The 27,455-nt window shown below is 34.6% G+C and overlaps 1 protein-coding gene across 1 annotated transcript in view; it reads left to right on the top strand.

Moving 5' to 3' along the window:
* The first annotated feature begins 433 nt into the window (after nt 1–433).
* Nucleotides 434–27,455, top strand: part of LOC150108979 (somatostatin receptor type 2-like) — a 208,252-nt gene continuing 181,230 nt past the window's right edge. Inside the window, exon 1 of the mRNA XM_090404696.1 lies at nt 434–508. The gene's annotated coding sequence lies outside the window, so the exon portion shown is untranslated. The remainder of the gene's footprint in view (nt 509–27,455) is intronic.

Raw genomic sequence — 27,455 nt, 5'->3', positions numbered from 1 at the left:
AAGTTAGAGTTCTCAATTAGCCATCTATGGACCAGGAACATGACTTACAACAATTTTAGCTCTTGTTTTGGTATATAATCGCTTTGAAAACCAACTATAATACTTGGTTTTCAAAACATCTATCGACCTTTGTAGTATTAACTTTTAGCTTCTCTCCCTGTCTCTCTCTCTCTCTCTCTCTGCTCTTCAAACGTGTATTATTTAGCCGCCAGGTAGCGTAACATGTCCAATACGTTCAGTCGTTATATCTAACGTGCTGCGCCTGTCAACAAACACAGAGAGAAAGAGATCGCACTAGTAGGCTTTGGTTGTGGTGAACAGCGAGCGCATTTTCTCTTCTTTTGATCGTTCGCAGAATCTCACTGCTGCCGCTGATGATCCAGACTCGTTAAGCTGTTTCACAGTAGAGGAAATTTCGCAAACTCAAAAACTTTCTTTCCCCTTTGCAGATGTTTTCCTCCAAAACTGTTTCTCCTTTAGCGAAGGTTATTTGAATATCGATAGAAAGGTAAGTGTTTTCTTTTACTGGTATGTGCAACAGTTTAACCAAGCGAAACTAGAATAAATCTAGTTGTTCATTTAGAAAATCATTTATTTTTCAAAATATGTTTGATTTAACTAGTTCCTAATTCTAATTTGTATTTGGTTTTAATTTATAAAAGTATTATCAAGAATATACAAATTCAAATACAATAATTTGTTCATAGTTTGAAATATTACGTCACATGCAACAATGAAATCAATAATAAATACAACTGAAACCACAACAAAGAAGACAGATTCAATCTACAGTAATATAAGCATAATTATTATATTATTTTGAAACTAAATAAATATAACTCAAAGATCTTTTTAAAATACAATATAAATACGATTATTTGGGAATGGTAAAAGTATCCGAAAAACTTTCTATAGACTTCCTCTTATAGATTGACTTGAGTTTATTATTTATTCTATTTAATGATTATCATTAGGACTTCATAATATACTTGTATTATCCGTTAAGCAGTATTTTGATTTTAGCATGCTATTTCATCATACTGAATGAAGTGTTTTCGTTTTTCTTAATAATATTTAAAAATAAAAAGATTATCATATAATTAACATTAATGACGGTATATGATTACGCTTAATTACCGGTTTTAAAATAATGCTGATCTGTGTTGAGGTATGCTTCTGATTTCTACTATCTTATTTAAAACGACAATAAAACTGCTGAAGAATAAATCTATTCTTTAACATATGCATGGTAGCACTTTTGTCATCACTCTTGGTATGTAAATATGTTATGGTCCAATAACCTGGGTCTGTCTTTTGTATGGTAACTTATCTTGGATGTCTTTGGATCTCCAGAGATGATCGATATGTCGTATACAAACTTTTCGATGATGATATGACTTTAAATCGTTCATCGACGATTGCGCCAATTACAAAACCTGTTTAGAATTTATATCGTGAGCCAATTTTCCATCTAAATACAGTTTGATATGGATTCTACTGGATTTGTATCTGTAAATTATTACAACATTTCATATTCTATAAATCACAAAAACCTATTACGTTTTAAGTTTTATTAAGTTCGTTTTTTCAGGAATTCTCTTAAATAGAGTCCTTTGTTCTATGTGTATCAAATTCGTGTAATGTGAATCATGATTTATGTATATCGCTCAGAGTTAAAGCTTAGAAGCATATGTCAAATCGGTAACTACTTTATTAAAGCGAATAAATGCCAACAGCTAGTGAATGCTTAAAATAAATATGCTTAAATATTATTACTTAATTGGCTTTTACCTCTTATTCATAAATCTTTATTTATTTAATTCTAAAAAGATTTGAAGTTAAACAAATGAAAAGTTGGAATGTAGAATAAAGCTGTAATATAGGCCAGTGTTTACCATCACTTATAAACGTTAGTATATTATTTTAAAGGATCGCGATTGATGGTAATATACTTGTCTTTAAAATACTTTTCCTTCTGAATTATCATAATTATATTATACTTATTTTTCTAAATGTGTCTAAAATAGTCTCCTAAAATAACACGGCTGAAATCTTGAATATTTGTAAGTTATAAGTGATGGAAAAGTTGTAAAGTGTTAGTTGCATATTATCTTCATTTTACATTTATCTTCACAATATAATCTAAGTTTTTGAAATATTTGCTTTTAAAATCATTCAATGAACGAACTCACTTCTGTTGTGCATCAAAGTCAAACCGACAAGTGACTTTCCGATTATCGGTCAAGTCTCTCAACAGAATATATTTTTGATAATTCTTTGGCAGTTGCAAAGTTAGTTTTGATCACACTAATACAATCTGGCATTATTTCCTATCCGTCTGCAATATACATACCCCTTGGATAGCAATTCTACGTCAACCTGTCTTCTTGTATTTGAAAATATTACTGACTAATCGCTTATGAACTTGGACAGCATCGCTACAGTTTTCAGCCTATTCCAGAGAATTTTTATTGATGTCTACTTTGCTGGAGAAAGCCCTTTGGAAAAAAAAAAGAACGATAAAATCATAGATATTTTCCTAGAAGTACTTATGTAAGGGTTAACGGTGCCAATATTCCCATAAGTTATTATTAATAATCATCTATTATTAATCCTGAAATAATTTTTTTGGAAAACTACGGGACATTTTAATCTTAAAAAATTGCTTCCAGATCTCCTAGTTGTTCAATTTATAAGACGGATTGAAAATTTTTAAGAGCAAATTGATCCAATCGATTTTATATGACGAATCATGAGAAACGTCTGGTAAGAATGTGGTTTAGTAAAATCGGGGCAGTTTTGATGAATGCCTACCATGGGTATATGAGTTTCTGGAATGCCTTCAGTTGGATCATTGAAAACGAAATCAGGTAAAGAGGTTCTCTCATTCTGACATTTTATTCCTCGCTATACTGTGCATCGATTTGTGCTTAGAACAGTAGTAATGTTACATTGCGAATTCAGACTGAAGACAGCAAGTCAAATATCTGAATGTTATTCTGAACTTCTATGCACTGTGAAATGATTTCTTAATTTATCCTAAAAGTTGATTCATTCGCAAAAAAAATTCTCACTTGTAATAAAGCAACAGATAAAATGACGAGTGTATATAATAATACGTATACTGATGAATCGTTAATTTAAATAAAGTTTTAATTTAGTTTATCAGCTTTTGTAATATCATTTCATTTTAAGTAGAAATATCTTCCTAAATTAGATTTGCACAGTGTATTTCCTTTCTAAATATTAATATTTAATACAAGCAGATGGGAAAATGAACTTGGTTTAAAATTATTTCTAAAAGACATCCTAAACGAGAGTATCCATTGTTAGTAAATTAAGCTAGGGTATCCATTGTTAAGAAAGTGCAAATTTTTTGTTTCGATGATTTATAAAATACAAGGCATTTTATTCAAACGATGATGATTTAAATTTGGAGATGTTATTGATTTTCAGTGATCACCAAACAATTTTATCAGAAATTCTTCTTCGAATTGTAATCACTACTAAAAATAATTCTCAACATATGAGAGGAATTTTCATAAATGTTCGTTCAAAGACTGAGTCCTTGAGAAGTAATTGAAAAAAAAAATCAAAATCCATTTATATTTAGTCTAGTTTAAAAGGTCCTAAACCTAACTTACCCCACTTCTTTATAACCATTTACACTATGAGAAATAAAACATTACTCCTGTAAATTGTTCTTTTGTGTAAATGTTTTTCCCATAAAAATTATACGCATTATTATCGTGTATAATTATTATGGTTCATAAATTTTCGTCAATCATATTTAACAGAAAATACTTCAGTTATATTTTGAAATACACTTCAAATATTTGCAACCTTTTAATGTCATGAAATTTTCCTAAGACATATTCTCCGAAACTCCGCAAGATAATTACAATAGGGCGGAACGTTAAAAGTTGTCAATGTCAGAAAACAGAGCAGACAGCTTCTCTTTTAGTTCTACTTAGGCACCCAACTATTCTCTGTTGCATACAGTTCACTAATGAATGAACAATGAGTTTTAAGAAAGCTCAGTTAATAATGGCTGATTATTACTAATAGAAGTTAGTGTGAGCCTAATATTTAAATACTCTTCACTGTGAGCATAAGACAAGTTATGTTTGAATTTTAATTGTTACCATCACTGATGCATATTCCATTTAGATACTATTAAACCGATCTATCATATTATTGATGTTTTTTAAATAAATTTGGATTATTTAATTTTTTAGATATTTTGACCTATTGTTTTCTATTATATATATATATATATATATAATTTTTTTTTTGAAATTACAAATTATTATGTGTATGATGATGGACCGCCTGTCTCGAATTTTAATACTATCCATTGATAAGCACCTTGCCAAATCATTGACGATGCCATGGTTTAGGTGTGTGTGTGGGTGGGTGGGTGGGTGGGTGTGTGTATTGTGAAAACGACAACCTAGTCATCCTTCTAGTCTATTTTATTATTAAAATTTTGGTGATACTTTCTTTTAGGCTGCTCAATATTTGACATGAATGACATCACTACTTCTTCTTCCATTCTCACTAACACCTAATAAATGGATCTCTCAACTTCCCAGAATTTTAATATGAATACGACTCTCTTCTCTGTACCTATATAGGAACAGGGCGGAGAATGAACGTTTTCTACAATTCGTGATAAATAAAACTACTCGCTTTGATAAATGTTGGGGACTTCTCAGATAGATGTAAGACTTCCTTGAAATCACGGTAGATGTCATTTATTTACATTTTCCCTGACAACCGAATGGCCAGAAACAGTTAACAAGATGGCTGATAAAAGACGCTTCGCTCTATGTTAGGCTTCAACAGAAGCCTAACATAGAGCTTTAAAAAAAAAAAAAAATCCTTCTGTAAACAAAGTGGAAATGAAACTGGGAATATTATTTTGGAACCAATGAAGTTCTGCAGAATCACTAATCTGAAAGATGTCGTATTCTAGCAGAAATTTCGACCGCTAGTATTTGGTCTTTTGAGAATACTGCAGTTTATCGGCTCGCAATATTGCGTCGATTGGATCATAAGACTCTTCAGAGTGGAAGCCATACGCATTTAATTCAATTCATCAGTGCTCATCAGCTGATTGCAAATTGATGCCTCAAGATCCGAAGATAATTTAGAGGAATTATTATATTATGGTATTATGTGGATAGGAATTTACTTGTTGTCTATAGTAAAACCTATTTTCACATGACTTGTGATATGTGTTGATTCCTGACTCCCAAAACCTACTACGAGTTTGAATCTGCTTCTCTGATAAAGACACTTTAGTCCTCAAAATATGAAAAGTTTCCAAGCAGGAGCAAATTAGTCTTTGGTAATCACAGCAACTTCCTTCTGCATAGTTTCTACAAAACATTATTCTAACTATCTTATCCCTTCAAATTTATATTAGTGGGCCATAAACTTTCAGTTATCGAAATAACTACGAAGAATATTCACATATGGTATCATCAATCACATCATCAATGATGCACAACTGACTTCATAAAAGCTGTGTTTCACATGCTGAATGCATCATATTAGTAAGATCGAACAACTCAGCATATGCAGTTACTTTTTTGGGTATTATTACTAGTTATGGATGACGAAATATCAGTTTATTCAAATGGATTTGAGATTTGTTAATAGTCCTTAAAATCTACACATACCGGCCACTGAATTAGAAACCTATACGCAAATATGTGTAAGCTTATTTACGGACAGGATATATGCAAAAGACTTGATCACCTACGTCACCATGTGCTCTGGCAAATATTTAAGAATGCTGCTGGTCATTAATCCTCACTAGTGTTGATCACAAAGGGGAAAAAACATACTTCGATAAAGGGCTTATTGTGTGCGCTGTCTGGCTGGAACCATTTTGAGAAACCATGACCAGAGGGTTCATGATTTTTCAAAAATTTAATATCCCGAGTGTTTAATCAGTGGAAAAATAACCCAACTTTCTTGTCTATGTAGTGTAACTGTGGACGTAAGGCAGTCTGTCAAGAACGAGAACTCCTTCCTCTGAATAGGCTTGTACTGACAAACAAAACTTCTTGTGTTCAGGAGTTAACCGATGCATTTAATGAAGGCTTTCACGACCCATATCATACCGAACTATGCGCAGGGAAATGAAGATCTTCGGTATTTGCAGTCGCATGCCTATAAGAAAACCACTACTTTTCTCTAAGTACTGAAACTTTCTTCTACAGTGGTGTCAGGGACACCGTGACTGGATACTAGAAGATTGAAAATAAAGTCAACTGGTGCGACGCGTCACGGTACATCTTGTTCTGCACCGACGATAGGCAGAGAGTTTAGCGGAGTCCCATGAAGCGATGATCCAAGCAAGCTCTGTAAACATAACTCGGGATTATGGAGATGGTGTGAGGAATGTTCTTATCGGAGAGGAACGAGTTAACTGATATTGCTGGAAGGTCGGGGGGTGTTCTTCAAGGAATATTTGAACATTGTTGCCGATCAAGTTCATCCTGAAATGTTTACTTTTTTATCAAAAGGGTGACAGTTGTTTCGTGGATGGCAATGCTACTCTCTGTCGCCCAAGAATTGTGGAGCAGTGGTTCAGCGAGGATGACAACGACTTCCACAAAGTCCGGGTATGAACCTCATCGAGAATGTAAGGAGCATATTAGAAAAATAGATCTCCGGAAGCAAAGTCTGTCCTCCTCAATGAAATCTGAGCCAGTCAGAGGACTTTCTGGTGAACGTCTGTAATATTGCGCTTAAAGGCGTAAGGAGGTACAACACGGCATTAAATAAACGCTTCTAATTCAGTAGCCGGTATGTGTATTTCATATTTCGTGGGATATTTCTGAAAAAACGAAATGTGTCACATTCAGTGACCGAAATATCGTAATTATATTAGTTCACAGATATTGATTGCTAGTAGTTAGATTAAATGTTTATTTGCTCGACTTTTCTCTTCTACATCAGCTCTAAATGCTATTGGAACTTCAGAAATTGAACTTGTGGCGCTGCTGTTAATTTCCTAAGAGATAGCTGTTGTAAACATTAGGTGACTATTGAAAAATAGTCTTAGTGTGCAGTGAACATGAAAAACCTCCGGAGAAGTAGTTTAATGAAGAGAAAGAGAGAAGAGATGACATTGTGTTTGTGTGCATTTCCCCGTGTAACCATGAAACAGCATCCCGTGATTGTTTTACTGCTGCCACCAGAAATGATGACAACAGACCCATTCTGCTCATTTAATAGAAAACACGGACAGTAAAAATAATGCTATATGCGACGGTACGTGACATGATCCATTCCTTATGAGCATTATGGGTAAATAGTAAATTCGCAGCTAATTAGCACAAATGTGTCAAATCATCAAGAAGAAATAGAAATAACATTTGCGAAGATAATGGTTAGGAAACTCTGGGATCATAAACATATGCTTCCTATTGTGTTTCGTAACCGACGAGAAGGTTAAGAAAAAAAGGTCATGGATGGCAGTTCGCTTCCATCGTCCAAGGTAACTGCGTGAATATGTCATCATTATTAACTGTACCGTATATTGTCCAATCTGACAAGTAAGCAGTTAACGGAGAAGTAGAATATATATCACATATCGGTGGCTTCGCGTGCACTTTTCGGCAGGGCTACCGCCTTACAATTTTGATCTTAAAACTAGTAATTTTAATATCTTTTTATCCTTATTTTAGCAAATCATTAGAAAGCAGTTTGCAACCAACTCTAATAATAATATGAAGTCATTTTTCTGGTTAATGACTTCAATGTCTTGTTGTCTGAAATAGATGTTTTGTGTCCCACAATGAGACCTGGGTTCGATTTCCATCAATGACGTGAGGAATCTTTATCTGGTCTCTTTCGACTAAAGGTGACTTACCCGGGCTCATACAGAGGTAGGGGTTTTCACCGGAAACTCGGGTTTTTCATCCCCCAGAACAGGCAAACCGGCCACGTGAACAGACATAGATTACAGTCATGAATACATCCCAGCCATATGCTGGTTCGAGTCCGGATAAAATTGGGGGCGGGGGGGGAGCAATGGTGAACTACCATGTGAAACTCTCACCAGGAATACTTAGTGGGCAATGCCTACAAAGTCACCTACGGTCGGAAACATTTGAAAGGGAAAACCAGATGAGACAACGGGAAAGTAGCGAGTGCTGAATTCGGTCATTTTCAATAAAATATTTATTATACTTTTATATATATTTATGTCCTGTTAAAATTTTTCATAAAGGAGCATTTTATTATTATTTTATTATGTCATAATAAAAGCCGAGTTCAGTGTTATCGATGATCTTAGGATCTCGTGAAATAGTGTAAGGTCTTCGGCTCATTCATTGAATTTTCGCGATTAAAAAACTAGAACACTTGCTACAGAGATCGACGAACTCGACAACATGTTGAAGAAGGGCCTAGTAAAAGTTCCTGTAGTCGACGACTGGATTCCAACTATGAAGGCCCTTCTTTTGGTAATCTAGCATTATGGAAAACAAGCAACGTTTTCATAAAGCTATGCTTGCTTCTAACGCGTATAATAATCATTTGTAACGTTGATATATTACATTGTAGAGAAGCTTAGTGCCCTCCACAATTTAGGTGACATAGATTGACGATGAGCATTTTCTTTAAATTAACGAGAAAAAAAAAATTAAGTTGAAATATATGTGCACGTATATATCGACGATTCTGTAATTTATATAGTTCGAATTGCGAATGACAAACCAGCGTTAATTTCTTCGTCTACGGTAATATTCGGAACAGTTATTTCAATAGAAAATATTTTAAAAGGGCATTGAGTAAATTTTGGATTTAAGAGTATATACCACAACCTTCGCTCACTCTTCAAAGCCAAGGTCAAAACCCATGGATTGAAATCCTTCGTTCCAAGCAGAAAAGCCATCATTATCCTTATGTACAATTGTCAATTATTGGGATTATGTGCTGTTTGGACATTATCAGATTATAGCTTTCTCTTGTAACGGTCTGCGGAAGAGAAACTGATACGATTATCTCGATTTATGATTCTGTTATATTAGCCTCGCACCATCGTATATACACAGTGATGTAAGCAGAACTATAATCAGCGTTGTTCATCTTGATAAGCCACCCACATATCAGTGTCACCATCACTTAATGAATGGACCAATTCCAGAACAAGGTTTTAGTTCCACAGATTTCGTAATGTTCAAATGGAAAGGTAGAATATATATCACGTATCGGTGGCTTTGCGTGCCTGTTTCGGTTGGGCGTGCTGTCGTAGCTTATGCAACCCATGCTATAAAATTGACGTCCATTTGACCTTATGATTGCATTTTTAGCAATGTATGAAAGTTTTAAGAGTGTATAGCACATTGGTGATAATCTTAATTGGTCTAATGCAGTAAATTGTAAGATAACTTTGAATACTTTAATTTATCAGCTAATTGTAACCAACTCTGCGAAGAGAGGGACAATGTGTTTGATTTAAGATACTGTACTCATATATTAGAAAATAATAATGAAGGAGAATGCTATATTTGGTTGGTATAATTGAATTACTCAAAGGTGTAAAATTTGGAAGAGGAGGACGAGGTTTACGTACCTCCTTCGACTGCAATACTGTTTCCCATTGTAATATGAGCAAAGGTATAATTTATCGAAAATTATACATTAAAAACTTGTCTATATTATATATGTAAACTTGCGTACAACGTCATTTCACACTTCACGCACAATGAAACCCAGAAAACATAAACAGCAACTCATGACAAATGACCACGTTCAGTTGGATTGGTTGACACAATAACCAATCACAGCCTCTAAATGTCTCAGAGCTCACCCTACCTTGCCTTTTGAGTGGTTTAAAACTACAAGAACGCTAAGAATCTGTACATCGTTTCAAAGGGCTCAAGGGTGTATGCATTTTGAACGCACACCAGGACTGTTAACGCGTCGAAAAGTGCCCTCTTCATGAAGCATTAGTGTGTTGGGTTTACTTTTAGGAATCACGTAAAGCCAGAAACAATTAGGGAGTCCTTTAACAGTAATAATTACAAAAATAAAATATCGGTAATAGTGCTATTCGGTGGGTTAACACCCTGAATATTCGCCCCTGATATTTTAGTTATTTTGTTTTATAAATTTGTACAATTTCTTTGTATCTATTTTGAACGCTCACCATTGTATTGCTAGCTCTAGACGTTTCTATCGGATATATTTTGATAGCCTAATGTTGATCCTCCGACACGATTCCCAGACTAGCATATCTAATTAATAGTATGTCCGTATTTATTCAGATTGGCGATGGAAAAATCTCTACCATTAGAATCAATACTGTATATGATTCAAAATTTAAAGCTTAAACTATTCGTTGCCACATGATATTTATTTATCGTCGGTTCTGCGATCACAGTTTCGTTAGAAAAATGTAACAATAACGATTAATCAGAGAATGTATTCCCTTGAATAATCTAATCAGGAAATATTTTTTTTTTAAATCTGGAGCATTCAGTAATGAGACATGATATCCTATAAGAAGTGTAAACTGGTTGAGAATATTTTGAATAAATTCCCTCTTATTCCATAAGAATTATCAATTGGTTTCTCCCATGTCAGACTGGCTTATTCCATTGTCTGTTTCCATATTTACTATCGTCATCAAAAATTATGTCCAACTAGTTAAAATATTTTAAATATTCAATCATCTTCGCAATAGAGCTTTTAAATCTAGTTGAAGAGATTATGGTAATAACTGCAGAATCGGAATTTAGTCATTTTGACTCATGTTGTACAGTATTGCGAGCACACATGGAGGTATATCAGAAGGCACAATGCACTAGTGGGGGTTATGGGGGATTTCACATGGTTGTATAACAGCAGTGGAACCTCCAATATCCGATTAATATAGGTTTGAGGAAGACTTACCGTGTAATAAAGGGAGTAGAATGAGTTAGTAGTTATCGACCTAGGTTGTGGGCGTTTAGCGACTACTCACTACCTCTCAGCGTGAGAAAGTTTCCTGAAGACGAAGACTTGCGTATACTTGTGTTAAGGAGAGCACCACGCATTACCAAAGTTAAGTATGGAACTTTTTTCTTTTAACCGGGTAATACTGGCTGTGTGACTAAACAGAGAATCGTTTCTCGGTTTCCCATATCTGGTCTTGGATAGCGCAAGTTTTTGTTTTGAGTCTTAGGCGTCTTCTGGCTCTATATGTGGGATATTGAAATAAGTGTTACATAGCACTGATTTCAGTATGAAAGTATAAAATTAAAATAAATCAACTACTATTTTTTCCAAATTTGCTATAGCATTTATTCATTCCATTTAATCAGTTTCCGATTGGTTAGCTAAAATTTTTCCGATTTTGATATTAAGATTAATATCACTTTTATAATGCGATCTATATAGATCGCATTATGAAATAATAGTTTGGTGTTCAATATTTACTATCTTCCTATATCTTCCGTTCTGACTGTCTGTCTGGCAATAATGTCCCGTCAAACAACTGTATTTCGAACAGTTTCTATTAGCACATCGTAATGTGTCTTTTCCAGGTCTTTAAACTTATATAGAGATCCTGATTATATTATCATTATTTCTCAACCACTTGTCATAAAATGAAAATCTGATATTGTCAACTCCTGTTTGGAATAAATCAAGCAAATTATTTCCCAAGTTTCTCGTTTACAATTTCGGCATTCTCTTCACAAGTATGCACGATTAAATTTTGCCTAGAACGCTCCGTAGGGAAATTCTTCTATACTTCTCAAATTTAGTTTCATTTCCATTTTTATAGAAAGGAATTACGACAGTTCCAATCATCAGGAATTTCATTCCAAGATCTTCATTCCAAGCCTACTGAATTGTGCAATGTAGAAACTCTAAAAGTTTCTAACTCTAGTTTTGAGCATTTCGGTTGGAATGTTATTTACTCAAGCAACGTTTCCACATTTTCGCATTGATGCGTTTATCCTACTGCAGATAATTAAAAACAGAGATATGCATTCCTCTTGTATATCCATAGTTTCTCGCTTCTCCTTTCATTTAAATCTGTAATGATTTTTCTGACTGTTTTTCTTAAACTTTTTCTGTAATGATTTCATCTCTTACCCCATTTACAGTACGCTTTCCTCTATTTCTAATCTCCCTTAATAGCACATTTTACAGCACATTTTCTCCTCCGTGATATTTGTCTTCTATTTATTCTTAACAAAGTCTTCCCATTTTTTGTTTAGCTATTTTCATAGATAGCTTGATTCTCTTAGCTTTTCTTTACATTCTCTTAGGGCATCTGATGATTTTCTTGATAAGAACAGTCGTTATTTTTTTTTCTTTACCAGGACTGCCTCTTGAAATTATTGCGCCCACTACGAAGTTCCGAATTTTTTAGCTCTGTAAACAAAAATGCCTCTCTAGTTTAATGAAATCAGTGTTTCTTCAGTATGTGCAACTGAGACTCCAGTGTTTGGTTTTTGTTTTCAAACTCTTTCGTTTTTTTCTCGAATAATTTTTGTATATTTCAGTCGACAGTTTATCTTTCAAAGTTACTCGACTTAATTTCTTTTAAAAGTTTCTTACATGTTTTTGTTCATTTTCAATATGATATTACTTGAAACTGAATACCGAATGGAGATCACTTTATGTTTTTAATCCCCCACTATTCTCTTGTATCCTATTTTTCTGTGACTTCTGTCCAAATTAAGTTGTGATTATTTTTATGCTAAAACGTAACGTGGAGAGAGTGATAACGATTCAGTAACCTAAATAGAAATCCACAGATATTTACCATTATCACATTGTAATCGGTTTCGGCCATTTCTCCAAATTTTATCAAAACATTTCTATATTTATATATCAGGTATTCATTTCTTACTCTGCTTTTTATATCTCCAACAAGGGCCAGATTTTTCTTTTTGTTAATGTCAGTTTCCATTGTAATAATATGAATAATTTCTCAATTTCTTTCTTGGCACAAGTAAATCTCATTGTCGAATTCACCTTTCTTAAATTTGCCCACTTGATTCTATTTAAATTTGCCTGGCTTTCCAGATGATTATCCTCCTGTTTTAGGTTTGAATGCTATAGCACTTCTACGCCTTTGTTTTCCAGTTATCTAGTGTCCGAATATTACATGCTATATTTTTTATTAAGTAGGACTCACCAGATTAGTCTTCTTCGTCTCAGTAACACAGATTATTTCCAAGTTATACTTCTCTAATTCTCCTGATAGTTCCACTTCTTTTCCGTTGTTACTACTTATGTTTTGGTAGTCATCTTTGGTTCTGTTTGCGTTGCGTTGAGAAAACTCGAAAACATAAATTTATAGCGCAATTTATTACCAAACATTAATGTCTTGCTAGGAAATAGCATAAATCTCATTGATAACCGAACGTTTATCCAATTGGCTTGTTCTCGCTGTGTAAAGGTACGATCGACGGGCCCGTATACGTGATTGGGGAGAGCTGACTTTGAGTTGCTTTCAGTGGGTTTAGGTTCATGTTTAGGTTTATCCGCTAATGCCCACCGTTAACAGCAAATATGGCGGCAGTATAGCCCAACAACGACAGAGTAGGCCGGTCATATTCAACGCAGCACAGGTGTCCACTTTCACTAAATCCAAGGATGCTATGAAGTGTCACAGATGCAGATTAGAGATCACAGATATAAAAAAAGATGCTTTCTGTGCGATTTCTGTCACCATGTTGCATACTTAGTGCGAACATGAACCTGCACATACTAAAAGCCACTCAAAGTCAGCTCTCTGAAATCACGTATACGGGCCCGTCGATCTTACCTTTACACAGCGAGAACAAAACCGACGATTTTGCAAACATCTGAAAGAAAAACGACAAATCGGCGATGAAACATGGTACATCGGCTATAAATAAGAATTCCAGTGCGGTAATCGAGCGATATTAAAACCAACTTGAAAACCTCAGTACATATACTGCGTAAGGAATGTGTATGATCCACTCAATCAAGAATAAACCTCACAAAGACTTTCAGATTCGCTTTATAAATATACTTGGGCTCTACTCCAAACTTAACGGTATCTTCTTCCGCCTCCAAACTGCAAACCTCCATCTGCTTTTTCTGACAGAAACCGAAATTTCAGACTCTCCAAGCACTACTACTTTGAACTTCCCCAAATATATACTCTTCTACTCCTTTCGGCTCAAGAACATCGTTCGTGCATACATTCGCTTTGACATAATGCCAGAGAGCATTCAATTTAGAATCTCGCAATCATGGTCTATTTTGGTTCAGCATCTCTCTCTTGCCCACTCTGTCAAATTCATTTGCTGTCAATATAGCTCTTCCAGTGCCACCAACTACTTGGAGCTCTTTGATTTCCTCTCGGTGAAAATCGATATCCTTCAATCCAACTTTCCTAGCAGTGAGATTATCTTCCTCGACGATTTTAATGTAAACAATAGCACTGGCCTTTCTTCTTCAACTGTAGAGACCAAGCAGATAGAGATGCTGAGACATTTGCCATCACAAAGTATCTAACGCAAATTGTTTACATGAGTATCAGAGTATCCCAACCACTCTCCAAACAATCTGGACTTCTTCTCGCTAATAACCCTTCCAAACATACCTTGAAGTTTGTATCTCATTTAGACCTAGTGTTTATCTCTTCCCCCATCGAACAGCACATCCATACAGCTCTTCTCAGCCAAGTCTTATCTGGCATTATAAGAATGCCAATTGGGATGACCTCCGAATTTCTTTGTCTCGTTTCAATTGGTGGATTATTGCTTTAGCTCTTCCAATCCAAGAATATGCACTGAACGCATCAATAGTAATCCTCTCCAGAATAGAAGCAGGTATTCTCCATTCCACTCTAAATTTCCAGATCCAAAGTAAGTCCCATTTCTCGCATCTTTTCGATGATACCGCTCATACCAAATCCCTAAAAAAACTATAAGAAAACCACAATGCATCAATAAACGATTTGCAAAGAGTCAAAAGCAGGAAACTTTAATCATCCTCGAATGAGAGCCGCGCATTTTGATCTTTGATCAAAGCAGTTGGCCGCAAATTTTTCTCAATACTGCTTCCACCGGTAATGCATCGTTCATACCTTTTCTGAAATTCCTGCGTAGATGGTTTGGTAAATTCCTTCCACCATTCCAAACACCGAACACTCAATTCTTCCTCTCACCTTTCACTAGAAGTGATCAGAAAAATCAATCCTGTCCAAATTAGATGCCAAAAATTCCACTGGCCCTAACGGAATTTCTCGAATTGTCCTGAAGATTTGTGCATCAGAATTGATTCTTATACTATGTGGCCGCTTCATGTTCCCTCAGCCTACTGGCATCGAAATAGTCCATGCCCAACCTGTTCCTAAGGAAGATGACAATTCCTTACCATCAAACTATCACGCAATCTCTCTCACCTCAGTCCTCCCGAAAGTAATGGGGAGAGTGAGTCATCAGCAATCAACTTCTATGCTATCTTGAAAGTACTCACCTAATAAACGACCGCTACTGTGGATTCCGCTAATGCCGTTTAACAGGGATCTCTGCTCCCCTATACCACACACCTCTGGATAAGCACGATGGAAAAGTTTGGCGAAACCAAGTTGTTGCACTGGTCATCTCCAAGTCTTTCGACTGGGTCTGGCTCAAATGCCTATTAAGTAAGCTTCAGAACTGGGACTTCTGCAACTAGGTGGCCAGTTTTCTCACTGAATGCACATTACCTGTGATGGTTCACCCCAATACTATGTCGCTACTTTATGTTCACTTACTCTACTGGCATTTACCCTATCTTTCCTTACATTCTGGAAATTAGCCTATATCCAACTTATTCTCAAGAATAGTAATAATTCTTTACCATCACACTACTTCCTATGCAACCAGTGGCGGCTCGTCCATAAGGCTGCAGCCTCTCATAAAATGGAAGTTCCTGTTTTATTATCGCCGTTCTTAAATATTTATATATTTATCTAAAAACCGTAAATTTTTTGTTTGTAATACAATACCGCTCAATAGTATTTTATATAATTCATTTTGCAGCATTAGTCAATGTGCTGTGCGGGCAGGGGCTAATATCAGTACTGGCTAGTATATTCAACGCTGGATCTGCATTCCATGCAGACAGCACCAAACCGCTATGCTAGTGGGGATAACGTAGTGGGGGTAACGCACGCGTGATTTACGTGCAGTTTTGGCTGGTAGCACTGCAGCCCAAGGATACATTGCTACTACATGAGCAGAAAAATACACAAATTAACGTTTCTCTCTCTCTCTCTCTCTCTCTCTCTCTCTCTCGGAATTAGCTGGCATCATTACTACTACTGTTTTCTCAGAATCCAAAAAGTTTACGATTCCTCTTTTGGATCACAAATCCACCCATCCATGGAGTACTGCTTACACATCTGGGGAGCTTCCCCTACGAGTTCCCTCAAATACTCGATGCAATACAGAAGAAACAGTCAGACTTATTAACGAATCATCTCCAACCACTTTCACACAGGCGTCAAGTTTTTACTGCATACACCTTTTGTAAATATTTCCATGGTAAATGTTCATCAGAACTATCATCAATAATCTCTCCCCTCTCTCTCTCTCTCTCTCTCTCTCTCTCTCTCTCTATCAAACCCAGTGAAATACATGCATTTCCATAGCGATTTGTTTATTTTTTATTTGTTTATTCATTTCTTATAGTATATAGTAGTTACAAAAGATAAAATTCTCAAAACAGCGTCCGAATTTAGAATGACAAACTTTCCATTGCGTTAGATTATGAATAACAATGAATAAAATTAAATTTGGAAAACAAACTTCACAGTTACCACAGATCATAAACTAGTCGATGCGTTTTCACTGCATTTGAATCTATTTAACTTTTTAATTCAGTTAAAAAACATTGAACCAACAAAACAGAAATTAATCTAAACGTATTACATCGTCCTTTAATCAAGCAAATACTTCGACTGTATTTACAGTAGATGAAGTCGTGAATAATCTATACTATAATTATAGTATAGATTAAAATCTATACTAAAACGAGAAGAGGTTTTTGAATTACCTTGAAAATCAACGGAAACAAATCGAATTATCTGAATATCTCGTATGTTGGGATGTGCAGATACGGGGTACATTAAAATTGGGGAATGCTCGGAATTTATAAGAAACTGCTATAGTCTAATCAGAGAAGTTAAACACGGCTTCGAAATAGGAGGGTATCAATATATGTGCGTGATTTTGTTGTAATTATTATTACTAGAGATGGCTTTCCTTTCTTCTTCCTGGCTGTAAGAGAACGTAATCATATGTCATCGTCTAAGCATGCTTATAGTTTCATTAAGAAGTTTGACATCTAAATGGATGATAGATAACTTTCAATATCTTGTATGGTTGTGTCCATCAATAAAGACGTTAAGCGAGATCTTGACATTCCGCAAACACTAAGAGAAATTCTTCTGATTCCTAAAGAAGAGCATTTTTCTGTCTAGAAAAGTAGTAGACAGGATGATATGTGCAGGTTTCGCCCTCTGTAATCAAAAACCAAGAAGTTTCCTCTTTGCTGTTTCGTATTGATGATCAAAATCACCGCAGCACATCAACGACGAAGAGTTTTTTTTTTTCTCGCCTTCAGGGAAGGCTTATTTTTGAAGTCGCTGGAACATTAGCGATACCTTAATAACCAAGACACTGTTAGCGACCGAAGAATGCAACTTATTATCGTTGCTATCCCTTTTTGTTGTTATATAATGATATCGTTTGCGGAAAATTCACCATTTTTGGCCCTTAGGTTCACAAATTATGTTGAAAATCTTGTTTAGGTTGAACAACAACAAAAACACACACACACACACACACACACACACACACACACACACACACACACACACACACACACACACACACACACACACACACACACACACACACACACACACACACACACACACACACACACACACACACACACACACACACACACACACACACACACACACAGTGTACCTTTTACCTTTTAGAAGATCAGCTTATCAGTAAAGGAAGGCGTCAGATATTCGAAGTCTTAGGTGGTTAAGCTTTCATAGATGTATCCCTTTGATAAAGAATTCTATGTCATTTATATTTAAAAGGAAATTACTAAGATGTTGGAGTTGCTTCTAAATAATATATAAAAGGCTAATTGCATAACGTTTCAAGTCAACTCCAGTTTACGAGAATGCACTGAATGTGTCTAGCGAAAGCTCCCTGTTGAGTTTTAGCTTTTAGATGATATCGTTCCTTAGTTGTTGTTTTTTTCACTTAAAGAATGGTACGGTAATCATAATGAAGCGTCCTAGTTATTTAAACTGATTTTCACTAAATTTTATTTTAATGCCTTTGTATACAAATTAACCACGCTACCAGCCAAGACGTCTATAGACGTCAAAGTTATCATGAATGCGAAGTGCATATAAAAATTACGATACCATTGATATTACATTGAAACATATGATGGATACGAAGCATATGAGGATTCGTATTTGATCCATAACGGCCGGTTATTAAATCTTAAATTACGAATAAATAAAACCTTAACAGCGACACACACCTTTAAAGTGACTGCATAATGCCTAAATATTATTAACCAGTCATCACAGAGTCATTATGGAAGTGGTGAATTTGAAATCGACCGTGAGATGCGGTGATCAATATCCTTGGAGGATAATGGATGGCAATGCTGTAGCCAATAAAGTTCTAACTGAGGCTCGGCTATTGCTGTTACCCTCCTGCCATGATCAGAGCTTTAATAACTCAATAACACCTTATCCCTACACTGTCCTCTACAGATAACGGGAAAGATGAAAAGCATTCTTGCTTTGCCCCTTTAAGCCAGTCCTTATAAGGACTATAAGGGTCATTATGTTTATTGCTGTAATTCATTTTTATGGTTGATTTATCTTGTCGAAATTTGTTATTGATACAAATTCTCTGACCGAAAAGTCATCCTAATTATTGTTTATCGCTTTTAAGATTATTATCCTACGAGAAGTCTAACGAGAAAAGAAACAAATCATGTTAATATTTTAACGGTGAATTTAGGAAAACTCGTATACATTTCCAACACTCAGTTAAGTGTGGTAGTCAGAATTAAGTCAGAATATAAATATATATTCTGATTTAATTATATATATGTATATATATATTTATTTAAACTAAAAATATATAAAAATACAGAAATAGTATACTTCTGTCTCGAAAAAATTAGTCCACTTTCGAAGGGACAAAGAAAAATGCAAGCGCTTATCATTTTTCTTAGTTTCTATTAAAATATTTCTTTTTAGGATCTGTTATTTTTATTTTTATTTTAGATTATATATTTTTTATCAGGGAATGTATAGCAGAACGCCAAAGAAAATCGATATTCGTGCAACTCCCTTTTTCTAGTTTCTTTTTTGAGAGTTTCCTCCGACTGTTTTCTAGTTTTAGTTCCAAACTTGTGTCACCGATTTTTATCTCTAGTCCTCCGCGTAAATTTTTAGTTTAATTTTAATTCCGGTTTCGTTACTCTTAAACTCAATTTGTTATTATATAAACTATGTAGATGTATATCCTTCATTTGGAATTTAATTGGACAGGGATATCGAGTGAATAATCCACTCAGTGAAGATTGGAATAGATTCTGCTATGAAATAAATGTTCTAGAGAGAAAATTAGATGGTCCATAATTTATGTTTCTTGGTTTGAGACGATCACCACACTCCTTATTGGATGATGAAATGATGAGTACGTTTTCCGATGAATATAGTCCATGTACAATGCTTATGTCCTATTGACTTGCAACCATTCCTTGATGGGAGTATCATAAAACCTAGGACTAAAATGTGTAACGAGTGTATACTTATTACAGAAGGAAAGTCTTCATTAACTTTTATTCAGAAGCTCAAATCTGAAGTTACTAAACATAATCAAGTACATATTTCAAAAAACCAGTGTATTACCGGAAAGAGCATCTCCTTAATTTATCAGAAACCGATGTGCACTTGTTGGTGTCGTTCAATTTAATAGCAATATGTATAAGGCTGTCTATGGATAAGAATCACCGTTAAAATAGTTTGTAAAACACGACACTACTGTAGTTTGAATATGGAAACCAAATAATAGACAATGACCAAATAATACGAAAACATGTCGATGCTACAGGACCGAACAATATTAATGAATCGATCAATGTTGTGTGTTAGAGACAGTGGTGAAACGGATGTGCATTCTACGCTTCCATATCCTTAGGTTAAACATCCCCTTCCTTGTACAGAGATAACCGTCAAATGCAGCCGGTGTCTTATCTAATTGAGCGACTAGACCAAGCTTCCTAATCGATATGTACATGCCTGTGGATATATATATATATATATATATATATATATATATATTCGTCCAATCCACCCACCCACACATAGAGAGAGTGTGGCGATTATTTAGAAGATTCCATGGAGAAATGTGTTCATATCCTTCTTATGGAACTAATCAGATTGAAATAGTGTGAGTGATCAATTCTTTGAAGAAATTTAAATGTTTAAAGTAACATTTGGAATAGTCAGTGCAACTTTCATGGAAACTAATGCTTTTATTTGCACATATGTAATGTTTTTCATATATATTGAACAGAAAACATTCCGGGATTGGCTGAATTCAAAAGTCTGGAATTATTAAAGATCGTTAATTTTATATCGCATTCAGTAATCTAGTCCGGTAATATGCAATTGAAAGTTGTAGTGAAACAGTTCAACAATACCTAGTTGTGGAAATCCATCTTGGCTGTGATACCGCCCCTTGCGGCTAGGTCGAGAAAATCTTTTGGTCCTACTTTGTCATCCTAGTGAAAAACGCTGGAAATATAACGTAAAGAAATCTCATGCAAATTAGCTTTCGGCGCTATGAATCTTCTGAGACTCACTAGGGGATTCATTCTTCTGCATATGCTTGGTTGCAGGGATGAAAGTTAATAAAATATGATAAGTGCAGATCAGTGAATGTGTTATATATACATGCATTTCGTTACCGAAATTTGCATTGGCTCATTCAACCAAAAATTTATTCGTGTACACTAAGGATAAATAGGGTTTATCAAGCAAAATTTGATATTCATGCATGCATAACGAAACTTTTTTAAATAAATAATTTGTGAGGTGTCTGGCCATTGTTTTAGGATTACCCTGTTTTGTCTCTTATCTTTCTCGGTGGATAACAAGTATACATGAGTGTTATAAAATTTATCGAAAGCATAGCGTGGTTTGAATAAAACCACGGATAAAAATATGGATAAAAAACTTCCATAAAATTTCCCAACATTGTGTGTGATTTGGCATTGCGTAGCTCATCGTTTACAATTAGCATTAGACAATTCGATAAAAACATTAAAAACATTAAAGAAATAAATCGTTTTGAAATATTTATGGATAAATTATATGATTTTTATCATCGATCACCAAAAAATCAACGAGAATTAAATACGATTGCAAAATAACTTGGTATCGATATTTTAAAGATCAGCCGTGTGTTTGTACCACGATGGGAAGCTTGCAGTTTACGAATGGCTCTTGCTTTTTGGAGAAATTACCCAGCTTTATGTAGCATTTTGTATCGAACGATAAATATAAGGGCATTTTAACCCGCCTTCTCAATTTGGAATTTTTAAAAGATCTAGCATTAATGATTGATATCTTGCAGGAATTATCATATCTGTCACAGAAGCTCTACAAAGTCGCAATATAAGTATTATAAGGGCTAAGTTAGCCCTCCCGCCCGTTTCGTTTTGTTTTTGCTCGACTATGCGAGCCCTTGTTAAAATTTCCATAGCTCATTTCCCCCCCAAATGACTGGCTGCGTCATCATTGACAGACAGGACATAATCCATTTGGAAAACTAGGCCAACTAATTACTGATATATTTCTTAAAAATAAGTAGAAAAAAATTCAAGCAATGTTAAAAAAATTGAGAAAATCTAAAATTTTCAAATAAAAATCTAAAAAAAAAGAAATTAAATAAAAAATTGTTTTTTAATTTTAAAAATTTTCAGAAATGTTTTTAACTTTTTCAAGACGAAAACTTGGAATAGTTGAAAAAAAATTGAAAAAAAGTAAAAAATAAAATAAAATAATATTTTTATTAAAAATATAAAAAAGAAAAATTAACAATTGAAGAAATGAAAAATTCGAAAATCTGAAATAATGAAATTCTGAATTTCAAAAGTATTCTCAAATGGAACATATAAAGAACGAATATTTTCAATGAATTTACGATTCTTGGAAATCGCATGAAAGGTGTAGGTGTAATTAGACAGATAGTGAGGATAGGATTAACAAGGATTAATATTAAAGTAAAAATGCAGATTATGTTAATGACAATGGACTTATATTTAATATTTACTGTTGTGTGTGTGGGTTTGAAGCTCCGTGTTCAAACTTTAATTTCAAAATTTTATCTAAGAGAAGTCAGAAATAATGTGATTAATTATTGCATTATCAATAGAAACGGAAGCCAACTACAGAGATTAATTAATTTTATTTTCCCTAACTACAGTTTTGAAAGTAAAGGGAGTAAGAGAATCGAACTGTAATCCATGATAATAAATGCAACTATAGAGTTTGAAATTACGAAAGTAATGATAATTAGTGTGGCTTATGGGAATCAGATTTGAAAGATACTAATTCGCATTAGTATAGAGATAAACCAGAATGCTAATACCGAGTTTTAAGAGTATGTTTGAGAAGTGAAGTCGGCTGTAGCTAGTTGTATTAATGACAAAAATGACCAAACCAGGACAAAATTTTTAGACCTTTACTGTTCCATACACGTCAAACACAATAAACCCTCAATACATTCATCAGGTAATTCGTCAGACCAATATATTTGGACGTATGCAGATTCTTCAAGAAATACACAGCAGCGACGTTACTAATTAATGATAAGTATTTTTGCCGTCATTAACGCTAAAAGTCAAAGAATGTCAAAGATTCTTAGTGTGTGGTTATAGTATGTACGAATTCGTTTTCGTGTTTTTTTTTTTTTTTTTTTTTTGAGAATACAGCATATATTAGAATTAAGCGTTATAAGTCCATTGATTTACAGCATAGAAGTGACACTTAAATAAATAATAAAACAGTGCATCATGTATCCAACCTCGGTTTAAATTGTCCAATTTAAATTAATGCTGAATTCTTCCGGTACGTTTCAGAAGATAACCTAACTAGGTTTTCTCAAAATCCTTCTAGCACATATTTGCATTTTCTTCAAAATTCATAAGTTTAGAATGTCTACATTAAATGGGCTGATTATAAACACAGGGAAGGGATAAAAAGCTGAATGTAATAAAGCTCTGCATTTTACAAAAATAACAGAAAATATAGGATTTTTTTTTGAAGACTGTTTGAATGTTACGATGAATGAATAGCACTTTCCTTGCGTCGAGATCGGACATTACGAAGAAATATGATATTATTCACAAGAAAAATATCGCATTGTGACATGGTTTTATTGGACACGCTTGATGCACTCGCCCAATACTCCGGATGCCATACCATCAGACTTCACTTTTGCTAACTTTAAAACACGAACATTGGCACCGATTTTACAACACTGAGGAAGTAAGAAAGCAACCTCGTGTCGCAACAGTCCAACATTCTTCAAGGACATACGCTAGAATGAAGCAGAGAGAACCCAATGGCAAAGATATATTCAAGGTGACATTGTAGAAAATTGAAATTGACACACACACACACACACACACACACACACACACACACACACACACACACACACACACACACACACACACACACACACACACACACACACACACACACACACACACACACACACACACACACACACACACACACACACACACACGAGAAGAGAGAGAAAGTGTGAGTTTGTAGAGTTTGATATCATTGCAACTGGCAAATAATATCATAAGGGAAGCTACCACCAAAGCAAATACATAAGTGTTAAATATCTCATGTGAGTTATTTGGCTATTATTTTTATTATTCTTTTAATTTTATTATTTAATAAGAATAATTCTCTGTGAATACAAACGTTGCTACTGCTTCCAATCATACTATCTACATTATAAAATCCTTATAATAAACAAACGGAACCCAGTGCTTACAAATCATATCCTTATCGTGGTCTATATTTGTAAAATATGTTTGCCAACACCAATGAGGCTCAATATCAAACTGTTTTTAAGGAAGAATTATATAGACTATGAACAGACTTGTTAAAAGTCAATTATCATTTTAAACTTTCCAGTGCACTTTGGAGCCTTCGTAGCTCAGTCAGTGTAGACGAAGCTCTTTGGTCGGAAAGACCCGGGTTCGATGGTTCGATTCCCGTGAGTGATGTGAGGAATCTCGTCTCTTTCTACGAACGGCGAGTTAGCCGGTCTCTTACGGAGATAGAGGATTTTTTTCACCCGGAAACGTGGGTTTTTCGTTCCCCCCAGAACAGGCAAACCGGCCCAGTGAACACCACATGGATGGATTACAGTCATGAGTACGTCCCAGCCATATTCCGGTCCCCAGCCCGGATAAAATTGGGGGCCTGGGAAAAGCAATGGTGAACTACCCTGTAAAAATCTCACCAGGAATGCTTTATGGGCAATGCCTACAAAGTCACTTACGGTCGAAAACGACTGAAAAGGGAAAACCAGGTAGTGCACTTTGGACGGGTTTAATTGAAATTTGCGGTTTTTATTATAATATATCGATGCAATTCGACCACTTTGGATTGAATCTTATGACATTTGCCTTTTTGTATATACTAATATTTACAGGTTCTTCTTATGGATGGTGAACAGCCACTTTAAATCGAACAAGCATGTTGTCAAACTATTTGAATCAATAAAAAAACACTCGTTAGTAAAGAGGTTAAATAAATTATTTTTCGTATGTCCAAAATGGCCATGGCCTCAATCTTCTGATGACAAATGGTCTCACTGTATAGGAATGTTTCTTCACGAAATGCAAGCGTTTTATTTCGGAATCCATATGGTAATATTCGCAAAAAGGAAGGCAGTTTTGCAATAAATTAAATTAAACATGGATAATAGAGAGACTTTAATTCTCTCTTTTAAACGTAAATAGTGAATATGCATATATTCATCATGCCGTATTCTGTATATCTCCAGTGATATTGATCTTCGTGGTGCGAAAATCATGCAGATGAAGTCGAATATTAACGTGTGTCTGCAGTTTCAATTTAGGAATGGGACAAAGCACCTGCATAGACTTCCCACTATATATTTATCGCCATAATGCGGAAGCACTAAACTGACCATATTTTTGGGCTACTGTGTATTGCTGTGTTGGGAAAATCTTTGTTCGAACCTCATCTAGGAGAGTTGATTTATAAAGTACTTTCAACTATTGGTAAGTTAATCAAAGGTCTTTTTTATGTAGCTTCCTTCCACAAATGGGTGCACACCTATATTAGTAGTGCCATGCGTAGATTAAGGATTTTTTTCTATTTTTCGTTAATTTTCAATGTGTGTGTTTATATATATTAATTTTAGTTATTATTTTTGAAATAGTTCGGAAACCCTACTCTAGAACAAACATGGAACTTTTCAAGCCACTTAGGGCCTCAAATATCCGTGGATGTGGTCTCACTGGGCTATGTAGTTTATCTTCGCCCCAAAATAATGACAAACCCATACCTCGCTATGATTCTAATCCGCATCCTGTTGGCTAGCTGCTCGTTCAACGATACAGTAAATAGAAATAGTGTATGGAGATGGCGCTTTTTTTTCTCACTATATAAATTATAGTTTTGTAAAAAGAAAGCCGTTGTTAGGAGGTAACCAGTCAAAGTGACCTAAGACCGTAATAAAAGATTTTATACATTGAAAAATCAAACATTCGGAGGGGAAGAAGGGTGTTATATGAAATGTTACTGTATTTTTCTATTTTGATATTAATATAATTATCACTGTTAGTGAAATGTTTGTTACCGAAAAGAAATAATGGACGCTTGACAAGTTTGTAGGGTTTCTTCTTTGCAGAACTAAAATTTCATTCTCACTTTCCAACAAAATAGAGTAGAATAATTCAACACATTCAGTGTTTTCAGGGAAAGCAAGCATTCATAATAGCCGCTTATTTTATAATAAGGATAATGGGTTTCGTTGGTTTCTCATCTGTTTTAGAAATTTTATTTTCAAATTTGAATATCTGTGTATAACGATATTTTTCTGGATACATGGGATTCAATTAAAAAAACCGATAAGAAGTGCACCGTAAGAAATATTTTTATTATAAAAGAGATATTTTCAGAATCTTTATCTTTCAGATTGCATAAAAATAGTAAATAAACGTAAGTGCATTTTCTTGCAACAATTTACATTTTTAAGTGTTTAGTTATTAAATTTTGTTCCGCCCAGTGTTATACTTAAATGCTATTATGACGATAGAAAACTCCTCGTATATATTAATCTTCATTCAAATCCTGCTTTTTAAAAATAACTGCGTCACATGCAAAACAGTTTCAGAAGCGTATAATTAATAAAGAGAAAAAAGATGACTTGAAAATTATACTTGTAAATTCTGACTGGTTTTTAAAATATTTAATTCTAGAGCTTCTCAGAGAATCAGCCAAACGAATGCAGCTATTCACATCAGGCAATCTCTTGACGTAGGCGTCATCCTTGTTAAAAGCGAATGGTGAAGAAGCAAGGCTCGTTCTCATTTTGCACTTTTAATGCGAGATGCAGGCGTCTCAGCCGAAAGACCCGTGCCTAGTTTGAGAAAAAATAAATTAGCAATAGATAACTCAGAAAAGGTCGGTTGTCAAGCGAGTTACCTTAAAAGCAAGGTGACTAATAGGTGATCCATGTTTTTTACGATACGAAGTAAAGAAGCATTATCCCTTATAGAAAGCTATGCTATAAAATCATGGAGTAATTCCAAGTTTAAAATTTAATTTTTTCCTGATTCACGTGGACCGACCGCTTTATGATGTATTTCCTCTTGTTATTACTTTAGGAATCCTACAAAAAGGTTTCTTAGTAATAATTTTGCTTCTATCAAAGTAGAGAACGTATGATATCGAATAACATCGATTTCCGTGTCGTATCCTGTGGGATTATTATATTTCAGTGAGAGGTATTTGTAATACGGACCCACATAGATTGCTTCTCCCACTTTCATTGTGTTATTCGTTCTCCTTTTGTCTCTTGTTTCCTTTGCACTCTCAATCTTATCGACAAGATGACGAAATCGGTGATATGTGAATCTATTGGCAAAAATCAGCAGGGCATTCTCTTTAGCTTAGTGAAAGTGGAGAACAGTAAAAACAGCAAACGAATCGTTCATGGCAATTACTTGGTCATAATAAGATGGACTCATTTTTATAAACAAATGATTCATAACCGTTTGGATGAATTATATACATAAGATAATAATTTAACTGGACGTTGAGCATATTTCTTAAATTAAAATGC

The sequence above is a fragment of the Typopeltis vanoorti genome, chromosome 2 (genome assembly GCF_054136105.1).
Source record: "Typopeltis vanoorti isolate ZY-2024b chromosome 2, IOZ_Tvanoo_1.0, whole genome shotgun sequence".
NCBI lineage: Eukaryota > Metazoa > Arthropoda > Arachnida > Uropygi > Thelyphonidae > Typopeltis > Typopeltis vanoorti.
The sequence above is the reverse complement of the archived record's forward strand: the minus strand, read 5'-3'. Positions and strand labels throughout refer to the sequence as shown.